We start from the raw sequence: 20,173 nt of genomic DNA, 5'->3' as shown, positions 1-20,173 counted from the left end.
AGCTTTCCCTTAAATTATCAATTATTAGCTTAAGAATTTGATATCCTATCTGATTATAAGCAATGGGTGGCCCCATACACACAGCTTGAGTAATTTTATTTTTAAATAGTTTTATCAAGTTGTAATTTACATACTGTAATTTTAAAAAATAAAATAGGGAGGAAGGAAGACAAGAAGGACGAAGGGAAGATGATTTTATCAGGATTGAATCTGTAGATCAGTTTGGGTATTGGTGAAATTTTAGAAATAGGTCCTTCAATCTATGAGTATGGAGTGTTTTCCAACCCTCAGAAGCAGGATGAAAGAAACAGGAACATGGAAGTGGCAGCTTCCCATTTTAAGAATATATTCTGGAAGCGACTATTCTTCTGAGTTGCCCGTATTGTTCAGATTTTGGCTACTTGACCTCATCTACTATAAGGGAGACTGGGAAATGCAGGCTTCTGTTTGGTCTGCATTACTTGCATTTTATTAAGCTACAAACTGGGCTTCTGTGACTAAAGTAGAAGAATATATATTCATACTGTACAGTAGGAGTCTCTGCCTCCTTCTGTGTAGTGCTGTTTTACGGAATCAGGCAGGGAAATCAGAATCATCTTCCTTCAGATTATTTTTGAGAAAAGCCACCATAGTGTGATATTACTCAGATGTGTTTGGAAGGAATAAATGTTGCAAGCCATTATTAAACTATTCTTTCCTGCCTTTTATTACATTTCTTGAATGTTCCTTTAGTATACATCAAAGGATGAGTTTCCTGTTATTCAGGATTATTGGAAATATTTAACACTTTCCTTCATGCTTTTCTAGCAAAAATAATTTGCTTCAATGATTTTTATGAAACATTAACAATCAAGTTTAGTTGCCTGTTTAGCTTTATATTATAATGAAAATAGTTATGATTTTGTTTGCAAATATATAGAGATAATAAAGAAAAATCATAATTATTTTATAATTATATTACAAAACATTTCATTGAAAAGTAGGAAGTTTCCATAGCTGTGCTTTGGGGAGGAACATGAAAATGACAAATTTATTTTTGGTTATGCTAAGTTTGAGATGTTGATAATACATTTATTTGGAAATGTCCTATAGACATAGAACACATATTTGAAATAGAAAATTGAGGCTCAAAATAAATGAGATTTTTGAAAAGCAGATAGCTGCTCTGAATGATTTTAAATCTCTTGATCTCTGTGAATTATATCTTAAGATGCTAAAAGTACTTGCAGTTGAGCCCAATAACCTTTTGAGAGATAGGCTGTAAGTTATTAAACTGGAAGTACCACAAGTTAATATGAAGTAAATGAAGTTGTGACTCCATAAAGGAGAAAAACATAGTTTTACAAAACAATCCATCCTAGGAAAGGTTATCAGGTACATTGTTAAAAGGATAAATTTTGCACCTTTAAAAATGCAATTAGAATCTTGAATCTTAAAAAGAAAAAAATAAGTGATTATCAACAGGAACAATAATAGTCATAATAGTAACATTATTTTGGGGGAGAATCAAAAGGGAAGTGAAACACTAGCAAGACTGGCACTGAGGATATTCAATGCAACAAAACAAGAGAGAAACATCCTAGGTCTCTGACACACCTGTGAGGTGAAACAGTAGCTGACTAAACCATGTTGAAAAAGTATTTCTTACTAGTCACTAAACACGGATGGGCTGAATGGAAATAACATGCCTCTTTATGTTGGCATGTGTCGTTTCTTGGGTAATGGGTCCCGGTTTTCACACAGCAATTTCCTATATATCCTTTGGATGAATTCAAGCATTGTTTCTTCCATGAGGGATTATTTAACCCTCAACCTAGGAGAACACCTTTACCGCTCTCACAGCACCACACATAGGCCTTTTTTTGGTGAGAACTTGCCCACTTGCTTGGGACATTTGTTTATTTTGGTCACATTCATTTGCAGTGCCTAGATTTAGAGGGCAGGGACTTTGACTTTTCATTTTTGTCAGTAGCTTGAAAAAGTACTTTGCTGCTCTGTTGATGAAGAAACATGGAATGTGAAATAAACAGCAATATTTTAGATTAAAAAATCAAAGGACTTTGAAAAGTAAGAATTGAATGTCAGGATAAAATGAAATACCAACAATTTAAAGGCATATACATATATACAAAAAGCAAAAAGAGCACAAGAACTAAATAGAAAATATATTCCTTAATAGCAGTGCTTATGAAAAAGTAAAGAATATTTAACTGATTTTAATCTCAATATACTCAACTGTGTAAAGTGAGTATTGCAATTCTATCAGTGTTTTAGAAACATGTCCATAAAAATTGTTTAATTCATCAAAATATTATACTTTGGTCAGAATACATCTAAATTGTTTAACACTTTGATATTTTTGAATTGGTATTACAGTTATTTAGTACAAGCATCAAAAAGGATGTCAACAGTGAAAAGATTTTCTGAATCACAATCCCTGATCTTTTCAATTTCCACCCTTCCCAAACTCTTCCTTGAGTTTCCTTATGAATATACAAGAAAATGTTATTATGGATTATCAACTCCTCCATTTCGTTTATACAAAAGTACATATATATAAAACATATACACCTTTCTTGCTTTTAATTAGAAATATATTTTAGAAATAATCCCATCTTAACACAAAAAATCTTTGTTATTTTTACTGCTGCATAATATTCCATTGGGTAGATGACTTGAATTTTATCCAGTACCATATTGATAAGCATTTTGTTTCCAATTATTTGGAGTTATAAATGGTAATTTAGTAAAAAATATTGCAAATATTTTGTTTCATATGAAGTTACATAATCATGTAAGATATTCTTAGATGTGGAGTTTCTGAGTCACAGTGTGTGTGGGAGCATTTGTAATTGTAACATACACTATCAAACTGCCCTCTTAGTATCCTTAAACATATTTTTGGTGCAATGCACATATCTTTGTATATTGTTCTATTAGGTTCTTGGTCATTTATAATCATTCTGTAGAAGCTTCCAGCTTGTTTGAGAAAGTAATCTTTTGGGGATACAAGTTGCCAAATTTTTGCCTTTGGCTATTTGTCTTTTTTAATTGTGTGTGTGTATTTCAGCTAGTTAAAAATTTTTAATTAATTTTAGCAGATGTGGTCTGTTTTTCAATCTTTTCATTTCTGCTTCTAGATTATGCCATAATTTTAATACAAAATTTTCTCTAATTAGCAATAAAAACCTTCTGTGTTTTCCTCTAGCATTTTTGCTTCATTGTTTCTAATTAGATTTTTGATCTATTTGTAATTAATCTTGTTGTATAGTTTGAGTTATATGTCCAACATTTTTCTCCAAACCACTACTTATTTTTTCCATTTGTATTTAGTCAATTGTCCCCCCATTCTCATTGTTTGTAGATGTCACTGCTGGCAGAGACAGTTGATGCTCACTAGGTAGTGCAAATGTTTCCTTATATATTTCAGTCAGCTTTGCTATTTGGCCAGGGCCATATCTGTTTTTGTGTCTAAAGAGCAATACGCAATTAGAGTAAGTATAATTTTTAAGTAGGAAGTAGTTGAAAGCTGGTATACCTTACCCATCCCTCCTTTCTCATTTCATGCTAACTTCAAATGCCACATGTTCCAGGTTTCAGTTCCCAGGTGGCCAAGCCTCCCTCTAGAGTAAGCATGCGTTAACAGAATCTTACCAATACAAGCTAGCCATGTACCGTAAGCAAGAGATTAAACCACTGAAGTTTGAAGGTTAATAACAGCAACACAGTCTCTCCTGCATAGAACACTAAGCACTATTTATCATATACTAAAAAACCCATGGATATTCAGACCTATTTCTGGATGTGTGTCACTGTGAAGAAAGAGATACCAAGATAGCTCTGGAGACCCCTTGCTTTCTCATTTTTTAATAGCTTAACAGAAAACTGGGGGCAGGTTAGTTCAAAGTAGGAAAATGCCAATAGCACAGAATTCTAGAGTCTTTTCAACAAAGACTACTTTTTCAATCAAGGAGCTAGAATTTGGAAGCTTTTAGATATTTACCACTTTCCTTTTGTATACCAAGAGGTTTTTAAAAAATAATTGGTCAAACTGATCATATTAGTGCCCAAGACTGTGAAGGTATATTCTTTATAATAAAAATGATGCATCTGAAGTTTAAGACCTCTACCCTTTATAAACACCTTGAATATTTTAAATATCCTTATTTATATTGAATTTTTCTAAAAAGATCAGTGATTAACATTAAGATTATTATTTTATACATGGTTATAAATAAGCTGATTTAACCAATTTTGGACAGTTTTTGCATTCATGCCCAAAATTCATACTTTGAATTATGCCAGAGAATTTTAAAGTATATTTATCTGCATACATCTATGGGATAGTAATTACCTTGTCTCCTAACAAAAAAATAAACCCAACTTTGAAACAAGGTGAACATCTTTAAATCTGTAGCTTAGAGTACTTGTTTTTACCTGATTTATGTTGTGAAAACCATTGAGAATTAAATGTAAGTTAAGTCAGTGTCCAAAGGGAAACAAACAAAAAAAACCCTCAAAAAACATTGTACAATATTTCAGAGTTCACAGATTCTATTAAACCCATAAGAGAGGCTTCTTGCCTGACTTCCTCCACCTGTAAAGTTAGGATAGCCACAGATAGTTCTCGAAAATATTTTGAGACGTCCATGACACAACAAATAATGTTTGAGATAAATGTAATTATAGCTACTTCAAAAGCTAGAATTAAATCAGATAATACATATAAAATCTTTCAAAGAATCTCCGGGACATAAATGCCAATAATTATTATTACTATTTTAACAGTAAAAAATTCATAAGCATTGTGTACAAACTGAAATACATTATTAGGACAAGCACCAATTTAATATGATAACTTTAAAGTTATTTTTAAGTTTTTAGATGTAATACAGGTATATAATTTAAAAACATATCCAAAAGTTGAAAGGGGTGAAAATGTCAATCTGGTTTTTTTCCTCTCTAAGTTTTGGTTGTTGTATTCCATGAAGGCTAAATATTGAGAAATTAACATTTAACGTATAAATCCACTCTTGCATTGTTCAGATTGTTGTTTTCCTCCACCCTCAGTATTGTCTGTTAACATTGATTTCATTCAAAACCAAATAAAAGACTGGCCATCTTTCTAAAGTCTCTAGCACAGACCTTTGTACTGGGGAGAATGGAAGAAGAGAGAATACAGAAATCAAGTTGTAGTTTTTAGGAAGGTTATACAGTGATTTGGAGGTCATAAAAAGCTTTGCATCACTTGTTCTAAGGCTGATGGGTGAGAATCATTGGTATAAAAATGAAGAGTGAAACTGTTTATACATTGGTTTTATGTTTGATTTTAAATTATATTAGGTGTGAATGTTTTATAATTAATAAGATATTTTATATTATATTCTTCCAAAATAGTGATTTGTAATGATGGTTAATACTAGTAAGGAAAAAATAAATCATGTTCCACCTTGTCAGTGTCTTTGTCTTGCTTCTTTAAGTGGCTATCGCTGTTCATTCCGAAATTTGGCCATTGCCAGCATTTTTAGGTTGATTTGATTTACAGCATCTTCTGCAGTTATATAATTGCTCTACTCTTGCCAACCATTATAAGATTCATCTTGTGCCTGTACTCTTAATTTGTTCTGGAAATTAGTTGGCATGAGTTTCACTCCTCTATTCTTATTTGATAATTTTCCAGATTCATCAACTAAGTTTTTACCTGCATTTTACTAAGTCCACTTTCCTTTTTTGTTTTGATTTTCATGAACTTTGTAACTTTCCTGTGAAATGTTCTACATCTAACTCTACTTCATTATCTGGAAGGAATTCAAAGTGTGAAAGATTAACTTATAAATTTGAATGTTGTTTCCATTAAAGGCTAATGATTATGTTTTATAATTTTGACTTGATTTCATAGGTGTTTTTGCTTATAATACTTCATGCATTATATATTGCATTTATAAAATTAATATAAAATATATGCCTTGAATGTAATATGCATTTTTACCTATCTATAAATTTCCTCTTAAACACTAATTTTAAAATAATTCTTATGCTTCCTGTCTCAAATTTTTTTCCACAGCATAATTGTAAATCATTGATATACTATACTCCTAATATATATATATATATATATATATATATATACACACTACACTTCTTCTTCCTCAATTTATATGTAATACCTGTTATTTATAAACTCACTTTAATAGTTTACTGATTACTCATATTGACTTTCTCCATGATCAAAAAACGCCATATATATTCTAACTCTGTGAACACATATACATAGATTTTTATACTAAATTGATATACAAAATATTACCATATCATAATACTTTTCTGTTATTTCTTTTCTCATTCATCAATAACTGTTATTACTTTTCTCATATCGACAAACTTTTGCTCTACATTCCTATTTTGATATTGACCCCAAAATACTTATTAGTGTACAATGAAATATAATTGTCCAAGTGACTATTATTTTTAATGTAACTGTAGAAGTTAAGAAATCATAATCAAAACTTACTTTATTTCATAAGAAATCACTTTAAAATGAAAAAAACAATCAAAATTGTACATTATTTTTGAATTTTTCCTTATGAGTCAGATCTACTTAAAACAAACAGGCAGAAGTTAAAACTACACAATCTAGTGTAATAAAGGCTTCATTTTAATCCTGGCCCCATCATCCTTCAGCAGTAAACCACTCTGTCTTAATTTCCCTCTCAGCAAAAAAAGAACAGTAATAGAATCCCATCTGGGTTATTGCAAGAACAAACGGAAGTAATACATGTGAAATGTTGATATTGGTACCTGGTACCTAGTTAGTATTCAGGGAATCATATTGGATTGGCCAAAAAGTTTGTTCTGGTTTTTCCGTAAGATGAATGAACTTTTTGGCCAACCCAATACTATGCCTATAAATTGTTACTAATAAATTGTTGCTATTCCTTGGATGGTATTAGAACAATAGAGATTACATGGTCCAAATATTAAATGACTACAAATTCTGATAGTCTGATGCACTAACCACACAATAGAAGCACTGGTGTTAATGAGGAAACTGTTAGTTTTAAGTGAAAGTATTGGGCTGGCCAAAAACTTCGTTCGTTTTTCCCATATCTTACAGAAAATCCCGAATGAACTTTTTGGCCAACCCAATAATTTCTTCCCTAGAGATGATCCATAAATATTCAGTTCTCATAGTTTCAGCTGTCCTGTGTCTCATGGATAGTACACAGATGGACACTGCCCAAACTTCCTTGTCTCATGCTTACTATTCTTGGATCCCACGACTTTAAAACTTCATCACACATTTATTGCTTGGATTGATAAATTCACTCATTCATATTCTTAGCCAAACTTTACTGAGAACCATTCTGTCTCTTTTGACTTTGATCAGATATATTATTTAAAGTTGATTTTACACTTTAAATCTTAGAGGAAGTCTCACTTTTCTATCAAGTTTTCCCATCATTCCCACTAAGTTCAGGGACCACACTTATGGTACTATCAACCTGTGCAGCTCATTTATCTCCTTAGTACGTAACATAGAGCTGGAAATCCAAACGTGCTGACATAAAATACATTCTTTCTGGACATAATTACTGATAAACAATACTTTGTGTAAAAAATTTGTCAGTTGCTAGTAACATTTTGTTAGTTAAACCAAACTAAGCTAACTTTCTTCTGTTGGAGCTATCATTAGGCAATTTGGTTTTGTTTCTCCATTTAGATGCTTATTTTCCCTCTTCTTACTTAAGCACTTCATATATCTTGATCTACCCTTCTGAAACATGTCTTTTATAACCATTTTCCTCTGAATGATTTATCTATCATACAATGTGTTGTAGTATTGGTGATTCTATTTTATTTTCCAATTTCCTGACATACATTATAAATGAAATGTTTTCATAGTTATGAAGCTATTCATTCCCCATCCTTGAATTTATCAGTATTCTTTAAAGATGTAGTAGACACTGTGACAACTGGAATTTTTCATCAAATGTTTACTTTGTTTACCCATATGTGAATAGCTAATAAAGAATCTCAATGCCCCTTCAAAGTAGCTTATGCACAGCTCTGAACAGGCAGACTTCCTGATTCTGTGGACATCTGGTTCTATGGCCTTTTACCTAATTTCAGGAAGAGACGAGAATCTGCCCATAGGTCAGTTTTTTGTAAAACATTAGTTCAAGGAATTTAGAGGAGTTTACCTATAGTTTGGCTCCAAAATAAATATAAATTCTGATCAGTTCATGAGGAACCAGATTAAGTTACCAGACTAGGAGAGTATAAAAGGTAAAATGACTTCAGAGATGATGGCTTTCCCAAACTGAGGTGGTCTAAACTCATCTATTCCTGTGTCTTTTGACAACTTGTTGCTGGGATTTGAAATAAGTCTGGATTCAAAGCCCAGTCTCTAAAACACTTGTTGATATCTTTCTCTAATGAGATCTTACAAATCACAATCATTGAAAAATATCCAATAAAATATGTGTTAATAAATAAATAAGTTCCAAAAATCAATGATTTAGAAATTAATAGTTAATAAAATGAAGCTCATAACAAACATACATTAAAACTAATATCCAAATTACTTCTTTGATTATAAATTTTAGTCATTGAATATTTCCAGAAAGTCATCAATATCCTTTTATTCATTTTGCTAAGTAACTGAATTTGTTTTTTAAAAAATCATAATTTTTTTCTTTCTAAATCCATAGTTACATCTTTTTTACTCATTCTTAAATTTACCCAATTTAGTTTCCTCTCCCTTCTATATTTAACCTCTGCAATCTATCTATATTTTATTTATGATTTACTTAAACAAATTTACAATAAGTTTATTGCTTTTTTATAACTTTAAAACAACCCAGGGGAGGAACTTCAAGAGGGCGGAAGAGTAAGACGTGGCGATCACCTTCCGCCGCACAAATACATCAGAAATACATCTAGATGTGGAACAACTCTACAGAACACCTACTGAACACTGGAAGAAGACCTCAGATCTCTCAAAAGGCAAGAAACTCCCCACGTACCTGGGTAGGGCAAAAGAAAAAAGAAAAAACAGACAAAAGAAGGGACGGGACCTGCACCAGTGGGAGGGAGCTCTGAAGGAGGAAAGGTTTCCACACACTAGGAAGCCCCTTCGTGGGAGGAGACTGTGGGTGGCGGAGGGGGGAAGCTTCGGAGCTGTGGAGGAGAGCGCAGCAACAGGGGTGCGGAGGGCAAAGCGGGAGATTCCCGCAAGGAAGATCGGTGCCGACCAGCACTCACCAGCCCAAGGGGCTTGTCTGCTCACCCGCCGGGGCGGGCGGGGCTAGGAGTTGAGGATCGGGCTTCGGTCGGATCCCAGGGAGAAGACTGGCGGTGTGAACACAGCCTGAAGAGGGCTAGTGCGCCACAGCTAGCCAGGAGGGAGACCAGGAAAGGGCTCGAGCTGCCGAAGAGGCAAGAGACAGAGAGACGGGCGTGAGCCGCGGCTATCAGCGTGGACCCCAGAGACGGGGATGAGACGCTAAGGCTGCTGCTGCTGCTACCAAGAAGCCTGTGTGCGAGCACAGGTCACTCTCCACACCTCCCCTCCCGGTAGCCTGTTCAGCCCGCCACTGCCAGAGTCCCGTGATCCAGGAACAACTTCCCCGGGAGAACACACGGCGCGCCTCAGGCTGGTGCAACGTCATGCCGGCCTCTGCCGCCGCAGGCTCGCCCCACATCCGTACCCCTCCCTCCCCCCCGCCTGAGTGAGCCAGAGCCCCCGAATCAGCTGCTCCTTTAACCCCGTCCTGTCTGAGCAAAGAACAGATGCCCCCAGGTGACCTACACACAGAGGCAGGGCCAAATCCAAAGCTGAACACCGGGAGCTGTGAGAACAAAGAAGAGAAAGGGAAATCTCTCCCAGCAGCCTCAGGAGCAGTGGATTAAATCTCCACAATCAACTTGAGGTACCTGCATCTATGGAATACATGAGTAGACAATGAATCAAACCAAATTGAGGTGGTAGACTTTGGGAGCAACTATATATATATTTTTTCCCTTTTTCACTTTTTGTGAGTGTGTATTTGTATGCTTCTGTGTGTGATTTTGTCTGTATAGCTTTGCTTTCACCATTTGTCCTAGGGTTCTGTCTGTCCGTTTTTTGTTTTTTTTTACTTAAAAATTTTTTTCATAATAATTATTTTTTATTTTAATTATTTTATTTTATCTTCTTTCTTTCTATTTTTTCTCCCTTTTATTCTGAGCTCTGTGGATGACAATGTCTTGGTGCTCCACCCAGGCATCAGGGCTGTGCCTCTGAGGTGGGAGAGCCAACTTCAGGACACTGGTCCACAAGAGACCTCCCAGCTCCACTTAATATCAAATGGCGAAAATCTCCCAGAGATCTCCATCACAACACCAAGACCCAGCTCCACTCAACGACCAGCAATGTAGAGTGCAGTACACCCTATGCCAAACAACTAGCAAGACAGGAACACAACCCCGTCCGTTAGCACAGAGGCTGCCTAAAATCATAAGGCCACAGACACCCCAAAAAAACACACCACCAGAAGTGGCCCTGCCCACCAGAAAGACAAGATCCAGCCTCATCCACCAGAACACAGGCACTAGTCCTCTCCACCAGGAAGCCTACACAACCCACTGAACCAAACTTAGCCAATGGGGACAGACACCAAAAATAATGGGAACTACGAACCTGCAGCCTGCAAAAAGGAGACCCTAAACACAGTAAGTTAAGCAAAATGAGAAGACAGAGAAACACACAGCAGATGAAGGAACAAGGCAAAAACCCACCACACCTAACAAATGAAGAGGAAATAGGCAGTCTACCTGAAAAAGAATTCATAATAATGATAGTAAAGATCATCCAAAATCTTGGAAATAGAATGGAGCAAATACAAGAAATGTTTAACAAGGACCTAGAAGAACTAAAGAGCAAACAAATAGAGATGAACAATACAATATATGAAATTAAAAATTCTCTAAAAGGGATCAATAGCAGAATAACTGAGACAGAAGAACGGATAAGTGACCTAGAAGATAAAATAGTGGAAATAACTACTGCAGAGCAGAATAAAGAAAAAAGAATGAATAGAGGACAGTCTCAGAGACCTCTGGGACAATATTAAATGCACCAACATTCAAATTATAGGGGTCCCAGAAGAAGAAGAGAAAAAGAAAGGGACTGAGAAAATATTTGAAGAGATTATAGTTGAAAACTTCCCTGATATGGGAAAGGAAATAGTTAATCAAGTCCAGGAAGCACAGAGAGTTCCATACAGGATAAATCCAAGAAGAAACAGGCCAAGACTCATATTAATCAAACTATCAAAAATTAAATACTAAAAGCAGCAAGGGAAAAACAACAAGTAACACATAAGGGAATCCCCATAAGGTTAACAGCTGATCTTTCAGCAGAAACTCTGCAAGCCAGAAGGGAGTGGCAGGACATATTTAAAGTGATGAAAGAGAAAAACCTACAACCAAGATTACACTACCCAGCAAGGATCTCATTCAGATTTGATGGAGAAATTAAAACCTTTACAGACAAGCAAAAGCTAACAGAATTCAGCACAACCAAAGCAGCTTTAAAACAAATACTAAAGGAACTTCTCTAGGCAAGAAACACAAGAGAAGGAAAGACCTATAAAAAAAACCCAAAACAATTAAGAAAATGGTCATAGGAACATACATATCGATAACAACCTTAAATGTAAATGGACTAAATGCTCAAACCAAAAGACATAGACTGGCTGAATGGATTCAAAAACAAGACCTGTATATATGCTGTCCACAAGTGACCCACTTCACCTACGGACACATACAGACTGAAAGTAAGGGGATAGAAAAAGATATTCCATGGAAATGGAAATCAAAAGAAAGCTGGAGTAGCAATTCTCATATCAGAAAAAATAGACTTTAAAACAAAGACTATTACCAGAGACAAAGAAGGACACTACATAATGATGAAGGGATCAATGTAAGAAGAAGATATAACAATTGTAAATATTTATGCACCCAACATAGGAGCACCTCAATACATAAGGCAAATGCTAACAGCCATAAATGGGAAATAGACAGTAACACAATAATAGTAGGGCACTTTAATACCCCACTTTAACCAATGGACATATCATGCAAAATGAAAATAAGTAAGGAAACACAAGCTTTAAATGATACATTAAACAAGATGGACTTAATTTAATCCTATTTATAGGACATTCCATTCCAAAACAGCAGAATACACATTCTTCTCAAGTGCTCATGGAACATTCTCCAGGATAGATCGTATCTTGGGTCACAAATCAAGCCTTGGTAAATTTGAGAAAACTGAAATCATATCAAGTATCTTTTCCGACCACAACGCTATGAGACTAGATATCAATTAGAGGAATAAAACTATAATAAATACAAACACATAGAGGCTAAACAACACACTACTTAATAACCAAGAGATCACTGAAGAAATCAAAGAGGAAACCAAAAAATACCTAGAAACAAATGACAATGAAAATACAACGACCCAAAACCTATGGGATACAGCAAAAGCAGTTCTAAGCGGCAAGTTTATAGCTACACAAGCCTACCTTAAGAAAGAAGAAACATCTCAAATAAACAACCTAACCTTACACTTAAAGCAATTAGAGAAAGAAGAACCAAAAAAACCCAAACATAGCAGAAGGGCAGAAATCATAAAGATCAGATAAGAAATAAATGAAAAAGAAATGAAGGAAACAATAGCAAAGATCAATAAAACTAAAAGCTGGTTCTTTGAGAAGATAAACAAAATTGATAAACCATTAGCCAGACTCATCAAGAAAAAAAGGGAGAAGCCTCAAATTAATAGAATTACAAATGAAGAAGGAGAAGTAACACCTGACACTGCAGAAATACAAAGGATCATGAGAGTTTACTACAAGCAACTATATACCAATAAAATGGACAACCACGAAGAAATGGATATATTCTTAGAAATGCACAACCTTCCAAGACTGAACCAGGAAGAAATAGAAAATATGAACAGACCAAATATAAGCACTGAAATTGAAACTGTGATTAAAAATCTTCCAACAAACAAAAGCCCAGGACCAGATGGCTTCACAGGCGAAATCTATCAAACATTTAGAAAAGAGTTAACACCTATCCTTCCAAACTCTTCCAAAATACAGCAGAGGAAGGAACACTGCCAAACTCATTCTGTGAGGCTACCATCACTCTGATACCAAAATCAGACAAAGATGTCACAAAGAAAGAAAACTACAGGCCAATATCACTGATGAACATAGATTCAAAAATCCTCAAAGTACTAGCAAACAGAATCCAACAGCACGTTAAAAGGATCTATGATCCAGTGGGGTTTATCCCAGGAATGCAAGGATTCTTCAATATAAGCAAATCAATCAACGTGATACACCATATTAACAAATTGAAGGAGAAAAACCATATGATCATCTCAATAGATGCAGAGAAAGCTTTTGACAAAATTCAACACCCATTTATGATTAAAAAAACCCTCCAGAAAGTAGGCATACAGGGAACTCTCCTCAATATAATAAAGGCCATAGATGAAAAACCCACAGCCAACATCATCCTCAATGGTGAAAAAGTGAAACCATTTCCACTAAGATCAGGAAGAAGACAAGGTTGCCCACTCTCACCATTATTATTCAACACAGTTTTGGAAGTTTTAGCCACAGCAATCAGAGAAGAAAAAGAAATAAAAGGAAACCAAATTGGAAAATAGAAGTAAACCTGTCACTGTTTGCAGATGACATGATACTATACATAGAGAATCCTAAAGATGCTACCAGAAAACTACTAGAGCTAATCAATGAATTTGGTAAAGTAGCAGCATACAAAATTAATGCACAGAAATCTCTTGCCCTCCTATAAAGTAATGATGAAAAATCTGAAAGTGAAATTAAGAAAAAAAACTCCCATTTACCAATGCAACAAAAAGAATAAAATTTCTAGGAATAAACCTACCTAAGGAGACAAAAGACTTGTATGCAGAAAATAAGACACTGATGAAAGATATTAAAGATGATACAAATAGTTGGAGAGATATACCATGTTCTTGGATTGAAAGAATCAACATTGTGAAAATGACTCTACTACCCAAAGCAATCTACAGATTCAATATAATCCGAATCAAACAACCACTGTCATTTTTCACAGAACTAGAACAAAAAATTTCATAATTTGTATGGAAACACAAAAGACCCCGAATAGTCAAAGCAACCTTGAGAAAGAAGAACGGAGTAGGAGGAATCAGGCTCCCTGACTTCAAATTATACTACAAAGCTACAGTAATCAAGACAGTATGGTACTGGCACAAAAACAGAAATATAGATCAATGGAACTAGATAGAAAGCCCAGAGATAAACCCACGCACATATGGTCACCTTATCTTTGATAAAGGAGGCAAGAATATACAGTGGAGAAAAGACAGCCTCTTCAATAAGTGGTGCTGGGAAAACTGGACAGCTACATGTAAAAGAATGAAATTAGAACACTCCCTAACACCATACACAAAAATAAACTCAAAATGGATTAAAGACCTAAATGTAAGGCCAGATACCATCAAACTCTTAGAGGAAAACATAGGCAGAACACTCTGTGACATAAATCACAGCAAGATCCTTTTTGACGCACCTCCTAGAGAAATGGAAATAAAAACAAAAATAAACAAATGGGACCTAAAGAAACTTCAAAAATTTTGCACAGCAAAGGAAACCATAAACAAGACGAAAAGACAACCCTCAGAGTGGGAGGAAATATTTGCAAATGAAGCAACTGACAAAGGATTAATCTCGAAAACATACAAGCAACTCATGTAGCTCAGTATCAAAAAACAAACAACCCAATCCAAAAATGGCAGAAGACCTAAATAGACATTTCCCCAAAGAAGACATCCAGATTGGCAACAAACACATGAAAGAATGCTCAACAGCATTAATCATTAGAGAAATGCAAATCAAAACGACAATGAAATATCAGCACACACCGGTCAGAATGGCCATCATCAAAAAATCTACAAACAATAAATGCTGGAGAGGGTGTGGAGAAAAGGGAACCCTCTTGCACTGTTGGTGGGAATGTAAATTGATACAGCCACTATGGAGAACAGTATGGAGGTTTCTTAAAAACTACAAATAGAACTACCATATGACCCAGCAATCCCAGTACTGGGCATATACCCCGAGAAAACCATTATTCAGAAAGTGTCATGTACCAAAATGTTCACTGCAGCTCTATTTACAATAGCCAGGACATGGAAGCAACCTAAGTGTCTATTAACAAATGAATGGATAAAGAAGATGTGGCACATATATACAATGGAATATTACTCAGCCATAAAAAGGAACAAAACTGAGTTATTTGTAGTGAGGTGGATGGACCTAGAGACTGTCATACATGGTGAAGTAAGTCAGAATGAGAAAAACAAACACTGTATGCTAAAACATATTTATGGAATCTAAAAAAAAAAGAAAATGGTCAGAAGAATCTAGGGGCAAGATGGGAATAAAGACGCAGACCTACTAGAGAATGGACTTGAGGATACAGGGAGGTGGAAGGGTACGCTGGGACAAACTGAGAGAGTGGCATGGACATATATACACTACCAAACGTAAAACAGATAACTAGTGGTAAGCAGTCGCATAGCACAGGGAGGTCAGCTCAGTGCTTTGTGACCACGTAGCGGGGTGGGATAAGAAGGGTGGGAGGGAGGGAGATGCAAGAGGTAAGAGATATGGGGACATATGTATATCTGATTCACTTTGTTATAAAGCAGAAACTGACAGACCATTGTAAAGCAATTATACTCTAATAAAGATGTTTAAAAAAAACACAAAAAAACTAGTTTTGGATTCATTTATCCAAATTTTCCAAATCCAATTTTCCATAATTTTATTTTTAGGTTTTTAAGAATTTCATTATTTTTGGCTTTTAGATTTAGTAATTTACATTTCTAGAAAGTTTCAAGCTTAACTTGTTATTTTTCTAATATTTTTAAAGTTTATTAAAAAGCTTTTCTTTTTTTTCTTAATAAAGTTATTGAAAGCTAAATTTTTTCCTGTGAGCATATTTTCCCATAGTCTTTCATTGAAATGTTCCTCTTTTCATTAGTGTGTGGAGAGATTATAATTTCACTTTGAATTTCTCCTTTGACAAAAGGATTATCTAAATGTGTATTTGTTAATTTCTAAGTATATAAATTGTAATAATTTGTTTTATTTCTAATTTTATTGTTTTATAGAATGTGGATTTTTAAATGTCGAATTTTAAAGATTTTCCTTGTAGTCAACTATAAGCATTTTTATCTGAAAATATCTAAGATACTCCAATTATATGTTTGACCTTTTTATGTCTAAATTTAAGAGTGTTAACTTTTCGCTTGCTGTTCCTTATTATCTCTTGGATTGCCCTTTATTTTTACCCTTCTATAACATAATAAATGTATTCACTTCAATGCCAAGGTTTTGCAGAAATAATTGAAGTACTTGTATTTTCATGCTATGTATGAATTTCCCACTATTGTTTTTTTTTCTGTTTCAAGAATGTTTAAAAACCATGGATAACCAATTGTCATACAATATCTCAATCATTTCAAATGTATACAGTCACTTAGATTAAAAGGTTAGTTTCTCATTGTAAACAAGTTAAAACTATTTAATCGGATTTTAACATCTCTACAGCTTCCTTTCTTGATTCCTTATTTTTTGAGTAGTTCTATAATATTTTCCTGAAATTGACATGCAGATGACACGGTCTTTAAATCCTTGTATACCCACATGTATATTTATTTCACCATGTGAAATGTGTTTTTCATGTATTTTTCCATATTAAACTATTTATTGTATACTCTTTTATTTAGTTTTGGTTCATAATTAGTTTTAGATCAGTAAGAGAATAATAATTTATAATTGTAAAAGCTTCTTGTTCAATTTTTTATTGTTGTGAAAAATACTCTTTTATCTCTAATAATCTCTGTTGCGTTTAAGTACATGGATATTATCATAGTTACAAGTAGGTAAATTTTTGTTTGCTCTGTATCTTTTTCTTTCTACTACTGCTTCATTTCTCAGTCTCCCTTCTCACTAATTCACCTTTGGGCCTCAAAAGCCTACACTCTGATTCACTTTAGTTAAAGGTCCTTTTTTTTTTTTCTTTTTAATCTTACTGGATCTAATATGTAAAACAAGTATTTAAGATTTACCACATTTGCATCCATGTATTTGTTCCTTCAATCATTGTTTACTGAGAGTCTAACGGCAAGATTTGAGTGAAGTAGTGAAAGTGATTATTTGGGAAGTAGAAATGTTATCCAAAGCTTTCTGTTCTTATTTGAGATCAAATTACTCATCACTAACCAGCATAGTAGGGTAGATAAAAATTATAGTTCATAACAAGAAAAGTCTAACTCTTCAATGATCAATGATGTCAATCTAAGTAACAAGATTCCTTTCTTGTTTTAGGAGCTTCATGTAGCAAAAGTACTTTCGTTTAAATATGTTTTTATTGTTATCTCATTTTATATTAACAAAATTGTATCAACATTTGAAAACTTGATTATTTTATAATAAAACCCTATTCATGGAACTATACAATTCTGTTGATTAGTTTGAGTCTAATTTACATTAAATTCAGTTGTTGCTAGAATGTATGATAAAGTTTCCTGAAAGGGTCCATGAAATCAACCTTATTGAAGCATTTATAATACTTATTTATATACATCTGTTTAAGACGGCTGGAGGCTGAAAGAGATTAGAGATCATAAAAACCTTGTGTTTATCTAGAGTATGCCTATTTCTACAATAAAGGAATTTATAAATACATTTTTGGTGTAAGTAAAATATTTACTGCTTCATCAAATTGTTTTGGCTTTATATAAGCTACATGTCACAGAAACCTAGGAAAACAAGAAGAAGAAGAGAAAAACACTAAGTCTGTACTGGCAATGTGAATTCCTAACAGGCTTTCTAAAGTCTACACAATTTTAAGAATAAATTCAAAATCAAGTATAAACTTATAACCCTAAATATGCATAACAAATTGACCTTTACAAATTAAAAAGCAGGAACAATTCTTTTCTGTTTATTTTCCTGCAACTGATTTCCATATTGACCATCTGCCATTTATTGGAAGATTTTTTTTCTTGGTAACAGCTTATTTGAGATATAATTCACATATCATATAATCTACCCAATTTAAAGTGTACAATTCAATGGTTTTCAACAATTCACCAACTTAAAGTGTACAATTCAACTTTTTTTATGTATTCACAGAGTTGGGGAACCATCACCATAATCCATTTTATGACATTTCTGTCACCTCAAGAAGAAAATTTGTACCATTTGACTATCACTGGCAAATTACCCTAAGCCCCAAAGCCCTGAGCAAATATTGATCTCCTTTCTGACTCTATAGATGTGTCTATTCCAGGTATTTAATATAAATTGAATCATATAAAATGTGCTTTTGTAACTTTTCACTTAACATGATGTTTTCAAGATTTCTTCATGTTGTACTGTAGTATGTATCAGAACTTTTTTTATGCTTGAATATATAATATCCCTTTATATACACATATCACATTTTGTTTAGCAATTCATCAGTCGATGGATACTGGGTTGTTTTCACCTTTTAGCTTTTAAGAAAAATTCTCCTATAAACATTCATGTACAAGTTTTTGTGTGGACATATATTTTTATTTCTCTTGGAGATATAGATATATATATATATATAGTTGGGCCAAATGGTAACTCTATGTTTACTTTTTGAATGAACTGCCCAATTATCTCCAAAGTGTCTGCATAATTAAACATTCCCACCAGCAGTTTATGAGGGTGCTGATTTCTTCACATCCTTGCCAACATTTGGTTTTACCTGATTTTTTTCTTATAACCATCCTGGTGTGTGAACTGTTATCTCATTGTGATTTGGGTCTGCACATTTCTGATGGCTAATATGTTGAGCATATTTTCATATGTTTATTGAATATTTGTATATCTTATTTGGAGAAATGCCTATTGAGATTCTTTGCTCATTTTTGGATGATTTGAAGAGCTTTAATAATACACATTAATATGTATCTTAGACAAAAATTGCAATCCACCAATAATATCTCCTCAAAAGTTATACTTCTAACCTTTCCAAAATGGGTAAAACTTTGAAAATTAACACTACTTAATAAATTTAATATGAACAACGTCCTATTTTACCAAAGAAAGCAGAATATCAACTTTTAAATTCAATGATCCCTATTTAGAAGTAATCTCACATGATTTGGTCTTTTTTACGTTTTATTGAGGTGAAACTCATATAACATAAAATTAACCATTATAAACTGTACAACTCAGTGGTATTTACTACCTTCATAATATTGTGCAACTACCTCCAACATCAAGTTCCAAAATATTTTCATTGCCCCAAGAGAAAACCCCTACTCATTAAAATGTCACTCCCTATCCACCAATTCCCCAGCCTCTAGCAACCACCAATATGGTTCCTGTCTATCTTTATGAATTACATATTCTAAATATTTCATATAAGTGTAACGATACAATATGTGACAATTGTTTATAGATTCTTTGACTTAGCTTGACTTTTTGAAGTTTATTCACATTGAAGCATGTGTCAGTACTTCATTTTTATGGTTTAATAATATTTAATTGTATGTGTGCACCCCATTTTGTTTATCCATTTATCCATTAACGGGATCTGAGGGTTTTTTTTTTTTTACCTTTTGGCCATTGTGAACGGTGCTGCTATGCATTTATGTCTGGTTTTGGTACCAGGATAATACTGGCCTCAGAATTAAAAAGTTTTTTTCCCCTGCTATTTTTTGATGAGTATATACAGAATATGTATAAATTCTCCTTTAAGTATTTAGTAGCATTTACTAGTTTAGCCAACTGACTTATCTCTGCATATAGTTTTTTAATGATAAATTCCATCTTTATTCTTTTTATAGATCTTTTTAATTTTTAAACATTTTTTCTTGAGTCATCTTTTGTAGTTTTGCCTTTCTAGGAATGTATCTATTTCATGCTAATTAAGCGATTTATTGACCTATTGTTTCATTAAGTTTAGCAGTAGCGTTTACTTTTTCATTTCTGAGTCTAGTAATCTGAGTCTTTTATTTTTCCTTGATCAATCTAGCTAATGTTTTGTCCATTTTGAT

This window comes from Tursiops truncatus, chromosome 5, assembly GCF_011762595.2.
Source record: "Tursiops truncatus isolate mTurTru1 chromosome 5, mTurTru1.mat.Y, whole genome shotgun sequence".
NCBI lineage: Eukaryota > Metazoa > Chordata > Mammalia > Artiodactyla > Delphinidae > Tursiops > Tursiops truncatus.
Note: the sequence above shows the minus strand (reverse complement) of the source record.